The sequence below is a fragment of the Pituophis catenifer genome, unplaced genomic scaffold (genome assembly GCF_029215685.1).
Source record: "Pituophis catenifer annectens isolate HBS135680 unplaced genomic scaffold, rPitCat1.0.hap2 SCAF_1, whole genome shotgun sequence".
In the NCBI taxonomy this organism is placed as follows: Eukaryota; Metazoa; Chordata; class Lepidosauria; order Squamata; family Colubridae; genus Pituophis; species Pituophis catenifer.
In genome coordinates this window covers 273,841,889-273,860,870 of record NW_027256881.1, presented here as the reverse complement: position 1 = coordinate 273,860,870, position 18,982 = coordinate 273,841,889, and the positions used below count along the sequence as shown (strand labels likewise).

The 18,982-nt window shown below is 42.0% G+C and overlaps 1 protein-coding gene across 1 annotated transcript in view; it reads left to right on the top strand.

Moving 5' to 3' along the window:
- The first annotated feature begins 7,949 nt into the window (after window positions 1-7,949).
- TP53I11 (tumor protein p53 inducible protein 11) overlaps window positions 7,950-18,982 on the top strand; it is an 86,761-nt gene continuing 75,728 nt past the window's right edge. The window contains exon 1 of the mRNA XM_070936133.1: window positions 7,950-8,113. The gene's annotated coding sequence lies outside the window, so the exon portion shown is untranslated. The remainder of the gene's footprint in view (window positions 8,114-18,982) is intronic.

Genomic DNA, 18,982 nt, shown 5'->3' with positions numbered 1-18,982 from the left:
AGTCATGCTACCTGCTTTTCAGCATAGTGTCTGTTAGGACTGCAGTACATGATTATAAGTGGCATTCCCAAGTTACTGCTACAATTGCATTTCCATTTCTGCTAAACAATAAGTGGTATATGTGCTATTCCAATACTTGTGATCTAGGACTTTGTTGTGATTGCTGCTGTTTAAAGTCAACAGCTAAATGAACTGCTAAAAGGATTTGTATTGTGGAATGTGTTTGTGTGCACATGCATATGTTTAAGCTGATCATTCTTCATCACTTCTTCAGTAAATCCCCAGGTAGCCTGAGTTTTTTTTTTAACAGCAGCAAAGACGGTGGGATTCCTGCATCAAATCACACCATATTTTCTTCATCTTTTTCCTCCTCTCCTGCATAACATGCAAATGTTTCTCACTATCCTGCTAAATGAAGAGGCCTTATGTGATACATCTATACCTGCTATTTTGTAATGTGTTTTATGTTTAGCCTGGTAAATGTCTGACTAATGCCTGTTTTGTTTTATTAATTTATGACTGATGTGTACACACAGCATCTTGCAAAGGTTGTTTGCTTGCCAACCTACACACATCCCCCCCCAGATGTGCCACGGCTTTCTCCTTTATTTCTCATTGCCTCCTTTAGAAATGTAATATTTTCTCCATTGATTGTGACCACTGAAACTAGCAATACTCTAAATGAGAGTATGTAGGGAAACCCAATATATTGAACGATTATTAGGTATTATATTTCACCTGTTGCATTTTGCTTCCTGAAATTAAAAAGATGGATTCATTTGCTCATTTCAGGCACTGACTATGCTGAGGTAATGGCTTGTGTGCATTTGTAGCTTTGGATCTCATTAAGAAATACAGAGGAACATTGAAATGATGCAGGAAAAAAAAATGCAAGACATCAATGGATACAAGAGCAAGGACAAGCATGTTCATGTCTGTGGAGATTCTCAGGTCATAGTTGTTTCAAAGGTGTTTTTTTTCTTCACAAAGCAATTGGACTGTTTTTCTTTTTCAAGACACCAGTCAACGACACAGCCCTGTCAGCAATTCCAAGAAGATTCCACAACCAATTGCACCCTAATTCAGGTGACAGATAAACCCCAAATGGCCTCAACAGCTCTCAGAGAGAGTGCTAACAACCAGATGACAGCAAAAAAATACAATCCATCCATCCCCCCCACCATCCTATCAGAACCTATTCCTCCATCCAGTGGTGGTGGTATTCAGCTGTTTCTATCTGATTTGGGTGAATTAGTAGCGGTAGCTGTGGAGGCTCCGCCCACCCATCCTTGTTCATTCATTCATTCATTCATTCATTCATTCATTCATTCATTCATTCATTCATTCATTGGTTCGATTTATATGCTGCCCGGAAACTCAGGGCGGCTTACAATGCATTAAGGATTGGCCTTCATACTTTTGTATATACCTGCTTAGTAGGGCTTTTAGGGCCCCACTAAGCGGTGTTCTTTTTTATACAAAGTCAGCTTATTGCCCCCACAATCCGGGTCCTCATTTTACCTACCTCAGAAGGATGGAAGGCTGTTAACCTTGAGCCTGGTGAGATTTGAACTTGCAGTAGTTGCAGGCAGCTGGTGTTACTTAACAGTGCTTTAGTTTGCTGCGCCACCAAGGCTCTTACATCCTCACATCCCGTTTTTGACCCTCTGTACATGCGCAGAAGGCTGTGCACCTGTGTTCTTACATTGGCAAATCAGTAGCGAAGGTACCGGTTTGCAAATACCACTCCTGCCACCATCCCCTTACCCTCGAGTTTCAACTGTCAGTTTCGTCATTCCCGCCATCAGAACTGATGAAGCTTCTTGGATGAGAAGCAAAACATTTTTGTCTTCTTCCTCAAGGGGAAAAAAAAAAACAGTCCAGTTTCCTTCTGAAGAAAAAAAGTACCGTTGAGACAAACATGTTCATACTTACTGTTAATTCTGTTTCTATCTGCATTTACTGTGTCACGAGAAGTTGGGCACAAAGTTATAGAGATAAGACATGATAAGTTAAGTACAGGAATGTAATCACATGGCTTTGTCTGAAATGGATCCATTTGCTTCCTAGGAAAGAGATAGAGGATGCCCCGAAGTCAAACTTTACTCTTGGTAGTGTCAGAGCTGGCTATTCACTCAGGCCTTTGGCAAGGGAGACTGAGACCCCTCGCTTCATCATACTTTTTTTTTTTTTAATTTGATTTATATGCCGCCCTTCTCCGGAGACTCAGGGCGGCTTACAATGCGTTAAGCAATAGCCTTCATTCTTTTGTATATTTTTATACAAAGTCAGCTTATTGCCCCCACAAACTGGGTCCTCATTTCACCTACCTTAGAAAGGATGGAAGGCTGAGTCAACCTTGAGCCTTGGAGAGATTCGAACCAGCAGAAATTGCAGGCAGCTGTGTTAATAACAGGGTGCACTAAACCCCTGTACTATCAAGGCTCTTGCCAACATTTATCTTTTATTGATTCTGTTCTAATTTATTTGACTGTTGTGTGCCAGCCAGAATCAGTGAATGTCAGGTGCCATACAAGTGTAATAAGCTATTATTGATTGTAATATTATTTGAGATAGATGGGATCTAGTCTACTTTATGTTATTTATTGTCACTAAAGGTATGGGTTGGATGGAATCCACTCTCAACCTGGTTGGATCTTATTGATTTGCCTTGTTTTTGTTTTCATTTTTGCCATGCATTGAATACTCATAATAATTTTTTACATAGCTTGAAACTTTCAGCCACTTATATAGAAGAAATCTTCCCTTTCTGTGTGAAGTATTTAGATGACCACTTTACTTTTCTGAAGTAAGGAGTTCTGACTTATGCCACAAGCAATTTTTTTCTTTTCTTTTTTTAAGGTCTGCTGGCTTTGCTATAACAGCCTGACACAGTTCTTTCTCATGATTACCTAACTTTTGATAATCAATATCTAGGAATCATTCATCTGAAGCCCAAACATTTTTCTGTCAATATGTTTTGGTTGATAAGTGATTCTCTCACATGCATGTGTTTTGTATGGAGTTACAACAATGCCACTTCACAAAACATTTCATGGGCATGCAATGTTTTAGATCTATCTCATTTATTAAGGTTTTGTCTAGAGATATTTTATTAAAATCAATGCATCTCATCATGAAATATATAAACACTGAATTTATATGCAGTATATGTTTGATAACTGTTAAGATATGCCTGTGAATAATGTTGTGTTGTTGTTGGTTGCGAAGTCATGTCCGAGTCGCAATCTCATGGACAAAGTTCCTCCAGGCCTTCCTTCCTCCACCATCTTCTGGAGTCCATTTAAGATCACGCCTACTGCTTCAGTGACTCCATCCAGCCATCTCATTCTCTGTCGTCCCATTCTTCTTTTGCCCCCAATCTTTCCCAGCATTAGGCTCTTCTCCAGTGAGTCCTTCCTTCTCAGGGGTTGCTCCTCTGTTCTGGTCCTGTTAGACCTCTCAGCGGCTTTTGATACCATCGACCATGGTATCATGCTGCACCGGTTGGAAGAGTTGGGGATGGGGGGCACCGTGTTATGGTGGTTCTCCTCCTTTCTCTCCGACCGGTCGCAGTTCGTGTTGGCAGGGGGGCAGAGGTCGACCTCGAGGCCTCTTATATGTGGAGTGCCTCAGGGGTCGGTCCTCTCGCCCCTCCTGTTCAACATTTATGTGAAGCCGCTGGGCGAGATCATCCGTGGCTTTGGGGTGAGATACCATCAGTACGCTGATGATACTCAGCTGTACATCTCCACCCCAGGCCACCCCAACGATGCCCTTGAAGTGATGTCCCAGTGCCTGGAGGCTGTACGGATCTGGATGGGGAGGAACAGGCTCAAGCTCAACCCTTCCAAGACTGAGTGGCTGTGGTTCCCGGCATCCCGATATGGTCAGTTGACTCCATCACTGACTATTGGGGGCGAGTCTTTGGCCCCCACAGAGAGGGCTCGCAATCTGGGAGTCCTCCTGGATACGCAGCTGTCCTTGGAGGAACATCTGACGGCTGTAACCAGGGGGACCTTTTATCAGGTTCGCCTGATCCGCCAGTTGCGGCCCTTTCTTGATCAGGATTCCTTGTGCACAGTCACTCATGCCCTCGTAACCTCTCGCCTTGATTACTGCAATGCTCTCTACATGGGGCTCCCCTTGAGGAGCACCCGGAGGCTCCAACTGGTCCAGAACGCAGCAGCGCGGGTAGTGACAGGAGCAGCGTGGCGCTCCCATGTAACACCACTCCTGCGTGAACTGCACTGGCTCCCGGTGGTCTTCCGGGTGCGCTTCAAGGTGTTGGTTATCACCTTTAAAGCGCTCCATGGCATAGGGCCTAGCTATCTTCGAGACCGCCTACTGCCACTGACGACCTCCCACCGACCCGTGCGCTCCCACAGAGAGAGCCTCCTCGGGGTGCCATCAGCCAAACAATGCAGGCTGGTGACCCCCAGGGGGAGGGCCTTCTCTGTGGGGGCACCCACCCTCTGGAATCAGTTGCCCCCTGAGATAAGGAGAATCCATGACCTCAGTGCCTTCCGCCGTGCCCTTAAAACTCTCTTTTTTCAACAAGCCGGGCTGGCTTAATATCTTTTTAAGGGTTTTTTTAATTGTTCTGTTTTGCTTATCGTTTTAATTAATGCGGCCAAATCTATATATATTTTTAAATGTGTTTTAATATTTGTATCTGATGTTTTTATCTGGCTGTTCACCGCCCTGAGTCCTTAGGGAGAAGGGCGGTATACAAATTCAAAAATAAAATAAAATAAATAAAAATAAATTAGGTGGCCAAAGAATTTGAGTTTCTGGCCTTCTAAAGAGCAGTCAGGGTTGTTCTCCTCTAGGACTGACCTGTTTGATCACCTAGCAGTCCAAGGGATTCGCAGGAGTCTTCTCCAGCAGCATAGTTCAAAGGCCTCAATTCTTTGGTGCTCAGCCTTTCTTATGGTCCAACTTTCACAACCATACATTGCAACTGGGAAAACCATAACCTTGACTATACACACTTTTGTTGACAGGGTGATGTCTCTGCTTTTTAGTATGCTGTCTAGATTTGCCATAGCTTTTCTCCCCAGGAACAAGATTCTTTTAATTTTATACATTTTCCATACATAGTGATAATATTCCTTAAAGTTTTGAAGGCTTCTAAAGAGATGGCTACCTTAGTAATTCAAAATTAGCCAGATATTCTCATCTGGCCTTCATAGCATATTTGGCAGGCCTTTATCTACAATGTTGCTGCTTCCAAGAGCGCCACAATAGCTGGAGATGTTTGACAGGAATTTGGCCCATAATATGATTTATTAGTCATTACCACTCTAGTTCATTCAATAAAAAGCCTGCTTGTCCTTTAATTAATCCCCTTTGAAAAAGAGAGTGGTTGCGTTTCCTATGCACATTCCTTTATTTGTAGGCCAATGCTGCAACACGAAGAACATTTTCCTTCTTTCTCGTATACTTCTTTGTTCACAATATGATAATCTGGAATCATAAATACCTCCATGATTGGAGATATCACATGAAAATTAATTTCTATGATAATTAAAGGCTTGGGGAGGAACAATGTATCACTTGCTTCTCTGGCGGCTGACTGCCTTTCGATGGGATGCACAGCACAGTCATCTCAGTTCACCTCATTTTATACCCACTGACTTTTACACTTATAAAATTCAGAGTGGATGTTCAAGCACAAAGTCATCTTTCATCAAGATGGGGCTATTAAGGAATAATTTTTGGAACACACTTGCAGGCATTCATATTCCTGGAGGTGTGGAATGGGAATTTCTCACTTTAAAACATGGTCTCCTATCCACTGTGAACTTGACAAATTACTTGACAGCACATTCATCATCTGGTCAGAAGAAAGTTCAGAGAGGCTTTTTCTCAGGTAAATGAAAATAAAGTAGTAGCAAGTAGAGCCTGCAATTGTCTATGGGGAAGGTTTTTATCACTTAAGCAGTATTAAACCTGATGCCTTATGAGTCACAAAAGCTTCAATTTAGCAGAATCAAGCTCTGCCTGTAATGATGCATATATAGCAAATCCTGTATATAGAGCCAGTCTGGTCTAAGTGGTTAAGGCACCAGGTTAGAAACAGGGAGACTGGGAGTTCTAGTCCCATTCCTAGACATGAGAGCTTCTTGTCACTCTCTCACAGCCCAACTCACCTCACAAGGCCATCGTTGTGGGGAATAACCCATGTGTTCTGAAGATGCCACCTATACTTTTTAAGGCACTAACTGAACTCTGGTCTACTGAATTAACCCAACGGCTTGAATTTACGCAAGACCCTGAACCACAAACTAATCACACTGGCTTGGTTTGACAACACACTGAACCACAAAGTAGCCAACTACCTTTTAATTTTGTGGGTTTTACTAGAGGGAGAAGAGGAAGAGGAAGAGATGAGCACAGCACCAATGCCTGCACACGAGTCTTCTTTAATATGAAAATCTCTTCCTTCTCTGCTTCACCATCACCAATCCTACAATAAGCATCTCTGAAGGAGGAATATGTCAAGTGAAGATCTTCCCATTACCACTCAGCCATTATTTCCAACTGTTCTATAGGAAGGAGCAGTTTTCAGCTATATTCCTTCTATTGCACATTGGGAAGGGTTAATTCTGAAAAGGAGGATATAAATGATTGTGATGAATTAATAAACCAACCGTAGGTTCCCTCAAGTCAAAGAAAGAAGCCAGGACTTTATTAAGAAACTTAGATGTGTTTTTGCAGAACATGCAGGCCTAAGTGTGATTCTAATTTGTGATTTATGTATTTATTTACCTGCAAAAAGTACATGACTGCCCAGCTTGAATATATAAATGTGGGCAGCTAACAAACCAGTTCACAAGAAAAACAGTATTTTTTTAAAAAAAAAGCTGCCAAAGAGAACAGAAGACATAATTAAAAATAAATTCTGTATATCATGCAAAACTAGCTGATGTGATCTACATTTCTTTTGTGTTCAGGGTACAGAGTTGTGACAGGAAGCAAACAATTCTACGTGCTACAAATGCATTATTCATTTCGGGTTTTCCCAGATTTTTTTTTTGGGGGGGAAAGGGAAAAAGGAACAGGCAGCTGAACTTCGCTGATCTCCAAAAGCCAAGTGGGATCTGGGAGTCCCAACAACGTCCTCAATGACAAACCCCTGCTTTATTTCTGCCACCAGAAAGCTCCCAAGACCTCTTCCACAAAGTTACGGGGAAGTCTCATCTTTCCAGGCCATCAGAATAGAGGTGGAAGGGATCTTGGAGGTCTTCTAGTCCAGTCCCCTACTCAAGCAGGAGATCCTATACCATTTCAGTCAAGCGACTGTCCAGTCTCTTCTTAAAAACCTCCAGTGATGAAGCACCCACAACATCTGACGGCAAGCTGTTCCACTGGTTAATTGTCCTCACTGCTAGAAAGTTTCTCCTCAATTCCAGGTTGCTTCTCTCTTTTCGATTAGTTTCCATCCATTGTTTCTTGTCCTGCCCTCTGGAGCTTTGGAAAATTAATTGATCACCCCACCTCCTCTTTGTGGCAGCCTCTCAAATACTGGAATACTGCTATCATCTCTCTCTCTCTCTCTCTCTCTCTCCCTCCCCCCCCCCCCAGTCCTTCTTTTCTCCTGAGTGGACATGAGTCTTGTCTACTCTCCTGGGCAGCAGGAATAATTCACAGGCACGTGAGCCGGGTGATGTGGGGAGGGGGCGCAAAGCGCTTTCTCCCCAACGAAAACTACCGGCCGGTGCCCAGTCTGCGCCCTGTAGAACCACCGGCTTCCGGCAGGCGTCGCTCCTCCAAGGAATCGGCGCAGCGTGTGGGCGAGCGGCAATATAGCCGCCAGGGGTGATTTGGGGGTGGTTCCTCCCCCCCGCCACAGTAGGATAGTATATGGTAATGTGGGGGCGGGGTTAAGCCCGGCCTCCTTTTTTCTTATGGAAAGCGCGCTGGCTGATCCGAAGTGCTGGGTTTCGCCTTGTCCGTTTCTGGAGCTGGTGCTTCAAGGGACCCACAAAATGTGACTCACCGCCTGGCTGGTCTCCCTGGCGGTTCACGGATTGTGACTCTTTCTCTGGGTTTTGCCTTCCCGGCTGCACCAGCAACCTTTTCTGCGGGCGGGACATGTTTTGAGGCTGTAAGTGGATTTTCGTTTATTTTACTCGCTGGGTGTGGATCCTTCTGACTTTCCAAACTTGGTCGTTTCCGTCTGCTTACCTGGGTCTCCCCGATCCCATTCGTGAAATACTTCGCGGGGAATGAGGGTGGGTGGGTGAGTTGGCTTCCCGTGTCGCCAGGAGTCTGTATTATAAATAGAGCTTGAGTTTGAGAAAGAATTGACGCCCTCTCTCCAAAGCCGCGTCCTCCGGAGTTGTGGAACTACAAGTCCCATTGTCTTCGGCCGTCCTGGCCCATCGTCTTCCGAAAAGCTTGTCGATCTCGAACCGTAAAACATGCATCTTTCCAAAGGGGGAGTTCCCCAAAACAGGGGGTGGGTGGGGACGACAGGTGATAGAATCGGGATTGCCTTCGTTTCCTTTAACCAACTTGGCAGCTCCGCGCCCAGCCGCCGCTGACGTTAACTTTCCAGGAGTTAGAAAGGCAAGGAGAAAAATCGTCTTAATTCAGCAGGGGAATAACTTCCTGTTTGTAGGTACAAACAAAACAAAGCCAAGCCAAGCCAAACGAGTGAGGCGTGGGGGTGGGGGGGGGGTGGGGGAGAGACCTGACAGCTGTTTTAATCGCGCCTGCCTTTGTTTTAAAGCATTTGCAACTAGGCTTTTATTTATTTTTATTATTATTATTTTTTTGCCAATGTCTCAAAAATGGTTTAGAACGGCGTGCTTTGGAAATTAGCGCAGGCGAACGTGGGTCTCGTTTCGAGAGCTGCCGATGAATCGGATCGGATTTTGAATATACCATAGGCAGCATCATTCCTCGGGGAAGAATAATGACGATAATGATCGGAGAAGATTAGGAAAGGAACATCCCAACTACTGACAAGCCAGTGTGGGGTATTGAATTGACAGGAAGGAGGTTTGGGGGAAGAGATGCCCCCCACACCTGATTGCCTGTAACTTTAGCTCCAGGATATTCTCCATACAGCAGCTCCCTTTGTTTAAATAAAGATGGGGGGAGCGGGCTAGTTGTATGGTAAGGGCATTACAGAGCTGGTCTCCCCCCCCTTGGTAATTTGAATATTGTATGTATAGAAACATGCCTTGAATCCATGCTGTGCTCCATGGCTCTGCTATTTTTTTTCCCCTTTTGCTCTGTGCCAAATGTAGCATCCAAGGACCATCCTAACGGTGCAAGTGTCTGTAACGTGCTAGAAAGGGAGGAGATTCCTTTGTCAGCTTCCTCTCCTCTTTGTGCCGTTGGTGGAACATTGCTAAGATAGCAGCACTAAGTCCTTGGACAGGTCCGGTCCCATCTCTCTCTCTCTCACACACACACACACCGCAAAAAACTGGGGGGGGGGGGACACCCACCAAATCCTGTATTTCTGTATCTCAGGAGGCTGGGCTGCTTCTCCTCATGGAGATTTGAGATTCTGCTCTGCATTCCTGGTTTTTCTTTTCCCCTCCCTTGTCTGCAGACGCTCTGTGGCTCCCTTGTCTTTATGGGTGCTAGCTTTGAATTTTCTAATGCAAAGTTTCATCTGGGGAGCCAGGTGAGGAAGACCTCCTTGCTCTAAGGTGAAAAGCATCAGTGCCAAAAAGAGAAGCGGGTGTGGTCCTTGTCAGAAGGGGTTGCCTTGCTTGCAGTGGACCCACACTTCCTCTGGTTGATCTAATAATCTTCCTTTGTGCCAGTTTCCCCCCCCCCATGGTTAATTCTCTTTGTGGTGAAAGGGAAGGGAATGAATGCTCAGTTCAGTCTGAAAGCAATGGAGTTATAGCCTATAAGCAGAAAGCCTTACAGTGGATGACAGAAAACGGAGGGGAGGGGGAACAGCATTCTCCTTTAATAAGGATATGAGCTGGGAGGCTGTTCTGGTTTTGCCTCTACTGTTCCTTCCCAGATTCAGATTCCTTTCCCACCATGCATGGGATAGTAATATCATCCTACCTTGCAAGGAAATGGAATCAATCTTCATCAGCTCCTTCGACTTCAATATTTCCCAGATAAGTAATTTAAAGGAGACTAGGTTTGGGAATACCATTGTAAGGTGATCTATTGGGGGTGGAGGCTTGTTCTTTTTTTTCCGTGAAAAATTGCATTCCCTTTGGGACAATTTATTGTGGATGGCGACTGCTGTTGGTAGATGGTAAAGAAATACATATGTTCCTCCCCCCCCTCACAGTTGAGCTTGATTCCTGGTGGGGCAGGCAAGTCTGATCTTTTGCTTTCTATTTTTCTTGGCATTTCACCCTCTTCTTCCCTGCAGCCTGCTGGAGGAGGCTGGGAACACATTTGCCAAAAAGGTGGTTACTTGCAGATTACTTTTCTCATCCATTGCTTAGTTAGGATTCTACATTTTCTTTTCTTTTTTCTGCTATTTTCCTGCACTTTATTTGCCCAGCCTCTTGGCTTATCACTGCTATCAAATTATACTGTAGGGTACAAGCATTTGTACAAGACTGTATTCCCTACCTCAGTGGTCCCCAACCCCCGGTCCGCGGACCGGTGCCGGGCCGTGGAGTACCTGGCACCGGGCCGCGCAGCAACCGGGGGACATGAACGCTGCAGCGCAAAGGCTCCTGGGCCGTGCGCAATGGGCCGTGCGCAAAAGCTCCTGAGCCGTGCCCCCACCCCTGCGCGCGCTCAGCGGGCCGCAGCGATAAAAAGGTTGGGGACCACTGCCCTACCTGACCTTGTTATAAAGAGTTTGAAACATTTTGAAACATTAGTTCTGTCACTAAACAGTTGGTTTATGTGATAGATGGAAATAAAGCAGATTATTAAGTAATGCAAGCTTGCCAGCCCTAAAAATCTGGCTGACTTTCTAAAAGAAATATACCAAGTAACTTACAAAAACTAAGGAAACAAGTAGAAAATCCAGTATACTGTAAGTGCTGCAAAAAAGGAGCTGACTTTGAATACCTGTGGGAACAAACTAGGACTGCTGACAGATATCAAAATATTTGATAGCAGGCTGTAAGCATTACATTAAAAGTAGTACCTGAGCCGTCATATAGCTGGGAGGTAAACAACTTGGTGCCCTTCTGAACATTTGAACAACTCCTACGATCCCTTCTGATTGGCATTACTAGCTTGGCTAGTGAGTTGATGTCAAAAGCATCTAGAACATATTTGTATTTCTTTTATCAAATTTCTACTCAACCTTTCTGTTTTTTCAATAGTCAATTGGGCTTAAATCAATCAAAAATAAAAAAATAAACAAAAAAAGTACAATAAAATAGAATTGAATTTAACACTGGAATAAATTTAAAAGTTGGCAGAGGATAAGAGTTTACCATCTTCCTAAACCATCTTACCACTCCTCCCTTGTGGGGGGAGTGTTCCATAGCCTGGGAGCTTTGCAAGAAATGACATTTTCCTGTCTACTAGATGATAGAACTTCTGACAACAGAGAGATCTTTTCTAGGGCCTTTCCTGATGCTCTGAGAAATGAGGTAGATTGATAGTGACAGATAATATTGTAAGACAAAGAAATGATTGAAGCCTTGGAAAAGGGGGCCCTTGTCAGTCAACAGGAGTGCTGATTTACCACCAGCTTATCAGGTACTTACAAGCGTTGACGACTCAGCAGCACAAGGAAAGAACAGCCAATCACTGGCCATCAACACACCAATCCACCAATAGGAAGGCACCACATCAATACAACATATAAAATAGCCCAAAGCACACATTCTGGTAGAGAGAACTTCCCTGAGGATGGGCTCCGGCATGAGTCTGAAAACTCAGAAGACTAAACCTCTGGTTGCGGTGACTGATTCAGATTGGATCTTGCAACATTATCTTGGGAAACATATATTTGTCTTCATTTGTGATTGATAAAATTCCCTGTCTACTCTCACATTGATTATGTGCCATCCAGTCATATTCAGCTCTATGCGACCCCATAGATAATTTTCTCCATGATAATTAAATGTCTCCAGGGCTACTTATTCTTATTTATCCAGATACTATAAACAAATGCAGGTGTGCAACTTTTACTGTTCATTTTCTGAACCAAGACCCTATCCTTCTCTCACACATAGCCATGTATGTCTATGCAGTTCAGAATCTAGAAGGCCAGAGTCACTCAGAAGAACTGAGATAGGAGAAACTAGTTCTTTGCCAAGACTCCAAAGTACTACAATTCCCATTCAGTTCACATGGAAACTATCTATTTTTTGGGAATTCAACTTTCATTATGAGAATAGACTCTTGACTTTCAGGACAACTTATGACTTTTTAGAAATCTTCCCTTATTTTTCCATGCAAAAGATAACCTCTATCAGGCCAAACTCTTTGCTTATGGCATCCTTTGAGTGGGTTTCATGCACTCAATTTTTTTTGTAATACATTGATTCATTCATACATTCACACAATATATGGCATATAAGAAGCAAGTCATTCTAAGTCAATATGGAATATATGATAACTTCATAGCAACCCTGGTAGTATGTTATCAAAATAACGTATAACTATTTTTAAAATTGTATTGAAGTGTTGCTTCCTTCCTGGTTTTTAAAGCTGAAGAAAGGTTTTCAGAATGCTTTCCATATCAAAATAAACACCAGTTACCATGATAATGGTGTAGGTTTTCATATCTGTTGAGCGATGTTGCACTTGGGTGTTTAGACAACAGATGTCTAGACAATAGATTTCCTGACAATTTGCCAGAAACTGTGGCTGGTATCAGGACATCTGGCTATAAAGACCGGAGCCCAGTCAGTCTCTGCTCAGTTGCCTGTGGTCTACATAGCATACCACTTTCTTCTTAAGATGTCAGCCATAGTTGCTGGTCAAACAGTATAGCTGTTGTCTACTCTAGACCAGGGTTTGGTAACCTTAAACACTAAAAGAGCCATTTGGACCCGTTTCCCACAGAAAACAAAACACCGGGAGCCACAAAACCTTTCCCATGCCTGACTATTTCCTGAGAGGACACAGAACTAGCATATGTAGTTGAATTAAATGTTCTGTTTTCTTCTGAAACTTTTCTTTTCGTGGATTTATCCATGGTTGGCCTACCGGGGGTTAAAAAGTTCAATAAATCACATGCCGGTGGGTATCACACATTGGCAGTTGTAATGCATATTTTGAGTGACAGGGAGCCGCAGCAGAGGGATGAAAGAGCCACATGCGGCTCCAGAGCCGCGGGTTGCTGACCCCTGCTCTAGACCATGGTCATTAAATCCTAAAGCCCAATGCTATCCATCAGTTCCCATGCATTTGTAATTTGAAACCAATATTCTAAGTGAGACCTAGGAATGTTTCTTGCAACAAACCACAAGCATCAGCGAAGCAGACCTGGAATCTTTGCTATATTTCTGGCAGTTGATCTCTGACTTGTTTGGGAGAGACGAGATAGAGATCTAGATTCACACCTCATGCTGAATAAACTATGCATGGAACTTCTGCTTTAAACTGATTTGGCAAGAGGTTTTAAGAAGGAGCAGTATATTCAATCAGAAGACCAGAGGAGCTTGCAGATTTTTTTCAGACTTAGGAAGACAAGTTGTCTTCCCATTTATGGGGATGTCTTCAAAATGGGCAGTTAGAGGCTAAAATGACCTGGTGGAAAGCACACCATTGGCTCTGGAAAGAATAACTTGAGTAGCTGGTGCAACACAAAAAGTTAGAACTTATCACTCCCAGTGTGTTGGCTAGTTTATGATTTCCTTGATCCCCCCCCCCCCATCCTGCTTCCTTGTTTAAAGGCTTTTATAGAGGACAATGAAGATGAATATCTTCAGTCTAAGATTTGACATTGTAAATTGACTTTTGAAACAACTTAATGTTATCCTGATAATTCTTATTTTGCTGCCAGATTTCAGTGGCTCAATAAGAGGTGTATATATATCTAAATTGTTCAATTTAGCAGGAAAGACACTGTGAGTCTGCAAGTTCTCCTGCCAGTGATGATTTTTCACCAAGATTGAAAGAAGAGAGAACCATGGATCAATCTTGTGCTGTATTGCTTTCTACATTTAGCGTTTGCCATCAGGAAAGAAGCAATGACAAAATGAGCCTTGGTAGTACAGTGGTTTAATGCACCCTGTTATTAACACAGCTGCCTGCAATTTCTTCAGGTTCGAATCTTACCAGGCTCAAGGTTGACTCAGCCTTCCATCCTTTCTAAGGTAGGTTAAATGAGGACCCAGTTTGTGGGGGCAATAAGCTGACTTTGTATAAATATACAAAAATATGAAGGCTATTGCTTAACGCATTGTAAGCTGCCCTGAGTCTCCGGAGAAGGGCGGCATATAAATCAAATTAAAAAAAAAAATAGAGATTATGAAACGGTTGAGGAAAAGATCTTAAAATGAAACAGCCATCCCAAAAGTAGCTTTATTATGAACACTGTAACACACAGTTATTTGAGAAGTGGGTTGGAACAGGTTCTAGACAGATTCTTTTCAGTCTATTTGAATGGATTTAGGCAGAGGATTTGATCACCAGGTTTTTTGGCTACAGGAGGGTATAAATACTACCATGTATTCCCTCTAAAACTAAGGCATATTTAAAAAGTTAGGTCTCTGAGAAGTCTTCAGCATTTCAGTTTCAGAACAGTCACACAGAATTGAGCAAGGGAAGGTTTGATAGATCTTCCTTGTAGACCAAGAGTTTCCCACCTCTTTCCAAATAACCGGCTTCCTGGATTATTTAGAGATCAGTTTGAATTATGTATATTGTGTGAACAATATAAACTAAAAAGTAGATGAAAATATTGCTGTGCTTGATGTATTTTTAGAAAGGCTTTTTGCTATTTCTTACATTGGGTTTAGCAAATGCCCGTTTTACATTTTCTTCTTTAGAATGCCTCACTTGGCAATGATGTTTATCATACTTACAGAATATTTGCATTTCATCAGCATTTCACAGATGAGACTGGCAGTTGCCAAAAGATGAAGTGTCAATGAGATACCGAACTAGCTTTCATCAAAGAAAAATCAGTTTAGCCACAACACAGTTCTGTTGGTATTTATTCATTAAAAGAAAAACTCCTTTTCATTTTATTTAAATTCCCTTACTTATTCAATCCTGCTCCTCTGATTACAGTTCCCAAATCACCAGCCAACATAGCCAGCAGCTGAGGATAATGGGAATTTAATACTTCTAAAGGTTATAATTGGAGAAATTTAGGTTTAATAGACATCTGAAAATAACATAGAGTCCATGAAACATCAACATACCCCAAACATGCAAGAACTGGGCCACACTTCAGCTCCAAAACTAGTCTAGCTTTTCTCTTGTTTCAGCACCATCCTTTAGAGGGATGGTAAAAGCATTGGCAGATAGATGATTCCAGAAAGACTTATATTTTTTTCAGGTCCTCTGTAGCTGCTTTTGGACAGATTTATATGCTAATGTCATTGCCAATGCTTTGTCAACCTGAAATTTAACAGCAGTGAGAAACAGCTTGTGTTAAGAATGAGAAATTTTAGAATGCTGATGAGAAGATAGTCTTGATTTGCATTCTTATTTAGTTGCTCTTAACTTTTGGAATCCTTGACTTTTTTCAGTGAAAGTAATGTGCCTGTTGCCATTTATATATTATATGGAAAAGCTCCTGCATTTTTCAGTCAATCTATCAATTAGTCCTTCTTGACTTGAATTCAGATTTCTGCTTCGTTCACGCTTTTAAAAAATTCTGTGTTCCTCTAAAAACACCGATTAAAAAATGAGGTGATTTAGATTGAGAATTACGCATATAAACCTCCAATCATTTGTTCAGCTTTTAGCTAAATAATTTCTGGCCCATTTCCCATTATTTACAGCATCATTTTATTCCCCAGTATAGTTTAAAAGCACATCTGCCTTCAATTCCTTATGACCTTTCTTATACTATTCAGGATTTTTTTCCCCCTCAGAAATATGGCTTCTAATGCTCCTGAATCCATGGACATCAACTGGCATCTTCTTATGCACTGATAATCCCATATTGGAATAAGAACATCAAAACTAAATGCTGATATTTGGGGCTTGAAGACAAATGAAATGGCCTGTTTACACCATGGGAATGTTGCTTTAGAAGAGGGGGAAGCATTTTAAAAATATCTACCTACAAGTCATACAAAAGATTAGCAGTAATGCAAGGCAGAGTTATTACAGGGTTTGAATGCCACAGCATACAGAGAGTAGATTGTCCTCTCCCCAACCCATGGGCAAATGTTGACTAAACTAGCAATGGATCTTACTTTAATCCTGACTATGGAATAATGTTCACCCCCATGCTGGAGCCTACTATGGTAGTTTAAGGTAGCAGACTAGTATGTGTATGAAGCATAAACAACTCAATCCCTGAAACAGTCAAAGAGTTCATGGGGAGATTGCTGTACTGCCTCTGGCATTTACTGCCTGAAACAATCATTCTGCTTTCCATAATGGTAGAACTAACTCTCACTTTCTATTCATCTCTTGGAAATTTCTTCCTTAGTTGTTGGCCACCCCTCTTTTGCTTTGGTTCAGATCAAATAACCATCAACAGTTCATGGAGATGGCATATACTGTCACTGCGTTTTTTGTATTTACCAGATGAGCTATTATTTTTGGACTTTCAGACTTACCATAGCTTGCCAAGTTTCTTATCTGTAAGCTAACTGTGCATGTCTACATTCCTTCACTTTCTTCTAAAACTTTCTTTGTTCTCCTGCCAGGAGAGGTCCGGCAGGAACGTTTGCCAAGATGTAACTAATTAGACTAGTGAGATGTTTTATTTTCTTTATAACAAATAAATGAGTTTTTCTTAGAAAATATATCTTCGGGTTTATTTTCTTGCAAAAAGTATACACAAGGAAAATGCCACGATTCACCTCTAACTCAGGCAATTACCCCAGGATGGGAACGGGGCTGATTGCCACTCTGACATATACAGTAGGAGTGCTTTTTTAAGTTGGGAACTTTAGTATGGGTAGACTTCAACTTGCAGAATTCCCCAGCCAACCCACAACTCTTAAAGTTGCCAAGTTTGAAAAACATTGTCATGGTGAAATCTAATATAAAGATAAAATATTTGATATTACATATATTAACGGCAGCAAGAATTGCGTTTGCGCAGTATTGGAAGAAAGATAGTATACTGCCAGAGGGATTAGTAATTCAAAAAATATTTGATTGCGTGGAAATGGATAAACTCACATTAGAGCTAAAGGGAAAGGATGACTCAGAATAGTATGCGGTATGTATATAATGTATTGAATATTGATTCTAGTTGTATGAATAATGTCACAGATCTGTTAAATATGTAATAGAGATATGTAAAGAGAAAAAAAGCAACAAGAAAAAACATTGTCATACATGAAGCCTGCTAGCTGAGGACATCTAATTTCTTACCCTTAATTCTTCAGCCTGTTGAAGACTGAGAAATATTCTGAATAGTCTTGAGTGGTAAGTTGGGACCTGAATGGAATGAGGGGAAAGAATTATATATATCATATGTTGCAGTGCTTTCTTTTATCAGAGTTTTTCAAATATTCTGAACTTGCTTTCCCCCCAAAAAAAAGAACAGCCACAAAAAGGACTTTTAAAACAGGTTCATACAATAAAGTTTACTTCTAAGCAGTATTTGATTATGTGTGTATTTTAGAAAATAAGTATTGATTGGACCTGACCTTCACTTTCCATCACTATGTGGATGTACATATACAGTACTCATTTTCTGTTGTAGGAGTTTAATTTAATTCTGTTCCTTGCTTCATCCACCTTCGTACTTAAGCCTTACTTTCTACAGCTATTGTGTTGTTCTCTCCAATTGCAACAATTCATAGGGCTTAAAGTCTTGCAATAATTCTCACAGTTTGTTGTAGGACTTCAGTCACTGAGAATGTGTTTGCCTTGAACACTGAAAATGTTTTAGGAGAATAGTCATCCTGTTGTTCCAAAGTCTAATTCCTTTACTCCATTAATTTGCCCGCACCAAAGCATTCCATGAACAATTAATTTCGAAACATTCTCTTGTTTTAAAAGATGGCGAAGTTGTCAAGTGTTAGAAACGTGTAACACTGAAGAAAATTCATAAGACTCCAAATAGCCATATTGTATATGAGCCACACTTGAAGTACTCTCTGACTGAGACTGTATAAAACAATGGGAACATTTCGTTTTACTTTTTTGTCTCATGGTGGCCTCAAATGAAATATTTTTCATATGCCATCCACTCTTTTACCCCATTCTCATGGAATTTTGTGATAAGCAGTGGTGGAATTTAGCCGGTTCATGCCGTTTGGGTGAACCAGTTGTTAAATTGCTGGCTGACCCCTTCCCCACTCCTTCCCTCCCTGCCCCTTCCAGGAGTCCCCACATACCCAATTTTGGCTCCAGGTAAGTGCAGCGAAGCCTACTAGGCCCAAAACAGGGTGCGGGGAGTGTGGTGCGGCCCCCCCACGGCCTGTTTTTGCTCCCCGGGGTATGCAGGAGGCCGAGTGCTGCCTGTCACACCTGGCCACACCCACCATGGCCACGCCCACCCAGCCAGTCATTAGGGCAGAGAACCAGTTGTTAAATTATTTGAATCCCACCACTGGTGATAAGGATAGATGGAGTTGGACATCTGTATCAGAAGCTGGGAAACCTCCTTTGGGCTCTGAAAGTTCTCTAGTATTATCTAGTATTGCAGGAATCAGGCTCCAGAAAGATGCTTAAAGGGAGAGAAGAATACAAATAATTTCTGGCTCCATTGAGACATTTGGGAGCAGATCCGTCCTCGGGAAGGATATTGGTTTAACTGAGCAAAATGTGCAGGAGAGCTACATGGTATTACAGAAAAAACCATGTTGCAAAAAAAAATAAAAATGGAAACAGTAGCATTCTAACATAAAATATGACATTTAAAGGCATATATATAAAAACAAAACTGCGTGTTTTTTCAGGGCTCCTTGATGCTCTCTGA